This window comes from Saccostrea cucullata, unplaced genomic scaffold (assembly GCF_032062105.1).
Source record: "Saccostrea cucullata isolate Sc308-1 unplaced genomic scaffold, CSIRO_AGI_Scuc_v1 ctg746, whole genome shotgun sequence".
Taxonomy (NCBI): domain Eukaryota; kingdom Metazoa; phylum Mollusca; class Bivalvia; order Ostreida; family Ostreidae; genus Saccostrea; species Saccostrea cuccullata.
Window position 1 is genome coordinate 482985 of NW_026938715.1, and position 3137 is coordinate 486121.

Consider the following 3137-nt stretch of genomic DNA (forward strand, 5'->3'; position numbering starts at 1 on the left):
CTTTAAGCAAACCTGATATCCTTGTACCATCACCTTATTTGTCAACAGCTTCCTTGTCTACAAATAGTTCGTAATACATGCTTTTGCATTTCGAACAAACTGGAGGAGACATGCACTCCATATGTTGGCGATAATTGTAAACTGCAATTGATTTTTCAACCATGCTGATCCCATTTAATTTCTTTCAAAAACTCAGTCAAGGGGTATCTTATATTTTCTTAGGGTACTTGAAGTACATGTAAGCAAAGCTATATAAGAATAAAATACTTTTTTTAAATTACATACTTCATAGAGTTGTCTAGGAAAAAATTAAGTTACATTTGAAGTTTTAGCTCATTCTCATATACAGATATTTTGTCCTTGGCTTCTTCAAAGAAGTATTGGAGCATTTCTTCTGTCAGACCTGAGCACAAAACTCTGTAATTAACAGTTAACCATGTAATTAGAACTGCCTCCACAGAGAACTTCTTTTCACTTGCAAGTGAAATACGAGAACTCTCTAAAAGTACATCACGCTCTGAGTCATATAACATTAACATCATGTCTGTTTCAGCCAACCCTACACTTGGAATGAGAAAACTTGAAAACTCAGGGTGCTTCCTCTTTTGAAAACACAATAGTGTCTGCAACCAGCTTTGGACTTCTTATCAAAGTATAGCTTTTTCACTGTATCATCTTTAAGAAACTTTCCATCAGAGATTTCTGATTTTTCCTCCAAATTCTGAACAATAAAGTCTTCCTTGATGATGATGTCTACAGAACCACGCCATACTTGAGGATTACCTTCAGAAAAAAAGAGCAGCAAAGTAAATGTCCTTTATAATTTTTATGAATATTTAGTAGCCCGTGTGACGCAGTGGTTAGAATGTCTGCTCAATAGTCACAGAGTAAGGAATTGATCCTTATGTTGCGGGTTTGAATCCCACTTTTGGACTTAGGACCAGTCCTTCAGATGAGACTGTATAAACCAAGGTCTTGTGTCACAGTATCAAATGAATGATATGGAGATAATGAACAGTATTCAATATCAAAGTCCATAAAATAATACAAAATTGGAGCAGAGCAAACACGGGCCTCCAAAACATTAGAGATGGAATCAGGTGCCATTGAGGAGTGAACATCCCCTGCCGACCGGTCCCACCCGCCGTTTGCTCCTCGATAGTACAGTGTATAAATAATGGACTAACAATTAGTATGAAAAACGTCTAACTAAAAACTTTGTAAATGAAGTGAAGCAAACCAAAGAACTTTCGCTTAACAGACTATATATATGTATGTGGAATCTATACCTTTACTCGTGTCTCCATTGCTGCCAGTCAAAAGATAACTTACATCACTGCAGCTGCATTTAACGTCTTTTCTTTTTCTCTGGCTATTTTTCATCAAAGATGAAGTCGTCTGATATTGACAGCTTTCCAAACAGATGATTGGCCAAGATAATAAGTACATGTATTTGGAGATCTCTGTGCACAGTAGAAAATTTTATTACATTTGTGTGTATAGCCAATGAATAGTCTTTTATTAAAAGATAATACAGTAACCTATAGCCTGGAAATTTTGACTTCATTCTTTCAGAGACCTATATATATATACTAACCATAGGTCCCTCATTCTATTGGCGTTTTTAAACATGTTTTAACAGTGTAAATGCAGAAATTGCAACTACATATATATGAATTATACGTATTTTAATATTATAAGTTATGCCCAAAAACAATTCAAATGCGAACGTTCAATATCTCACCTACACGCGACAGTCAGTTTCTTCAAGAGCTTCAGCATATGTGCAGAAATGATAGTGATTTAGACACGAATATATGAGCCGATGTTAGAAAGTGTCTAAAATATTGAAGAACGAAATATCTAATTAGTTTTTATGATTTGAAAATACATCTGATACGAAATTTCATATTTTGATGTCTAAGCTAGTATATAAACAAAAAGTAACAGTAACTAGGGTCTAATAAAAACCAAGACTGTTGTTTCTAAAATTATAATGAATGCCTAGCTTTTTAATCTACCTTCATGGATCTTTCCGATCAGCCCAGAAAACTGCGGCAACCCCGGATATGTTTTCCGAGCTTGCCAAAATGGTGAATTGCAAATACTGTAAAATCACAAATTTTCGTGGAGGTTTAATTTTCGTTGTTTTCGAGGTATGAGGTGACCAACGAATTCATGTCCACCACGAAATGTAAAATGTTAGATTTTCTTCAATCCACGAAAATTTGAACCCACGAAAATATGTCATTTTACAGTAAAATAAACAGTACTCATTGGATTATTTTAATAGAATTTTCAATTTTGCATGAAATTACAGTGAAAGACAGAATGCTTAAGGCACAGTTAGTACTGAGTTATGCCATTGGCGACTTGAAGCCTACTTTTAGATACGCCATTCTGAATTATGACACACACCTATTCCTCAATGCACCAATGTGCCTTAAAGCTTCCGATTAATAATTAATCTATAATCAGCAAATTCAACAAATTGTTCATGCAGATATCTTCTGTGTTTTATTATCTTACAGGGCTACAATGTAGCTCAGCAATCTCTTCTTGTATGAAAACGACATCTTTTATTTCTAAGAATAAAGAAATCAAAAGAGCCCCATTGCAATAGGCTTTGAAAAAAAGAAAGTTTTACAAACTCCCGTATATAGTTCATTGAAATAGATATCATAATTATGCACATAGTACTGAGCAATTTTGGCCCGGTTTCGTCGATTTTTTAAAAAAGAAAAAATTAATTTTGATATGATTGTTTGATTGTATATTGTTTAACGTCCCTCTCGAGAATTTTTCACCAAATTGAGACGCCACCACTTGCCGGTGGAGAGCTGCAAATTTTGTCCTAGGCTCGTCACTCAGGGCCATTGAGCAGGGAGGGATCTTTTTCGTGCCAGCACCTACTGCGACACGGGACCTCGGTTAATAGTGTCTCATCCAAAGGACCGGTCTCCATGTCCCACAGTAGAATTCGAACCCGGGACGTAAATTAATTTTGATATCATACATGTAGTTGGCTGAAAAATATACATTTAATTGTGTATCTAGCTCTGCTAGCACGTACATTATCATGTCTCTCAAACATTTACATAATGCTTATAAACTAGAGGTACTGTGAGCAATGAGCT

The 3137-nt window shown here is 35.3% G+C and overlaps 1 pseudogene; it reads right to left on the bottom strand.

Moving 5' to 3' along the window:
- Positions 1-314: 314 nt before the first annotated feature.
- On the bottom strand, positions 315-2576 carry LOC134251045 (uncharacterized; annotated as a pseudogene).
- Positions 2577-3137: the final 561 nt, after the last annotated feature.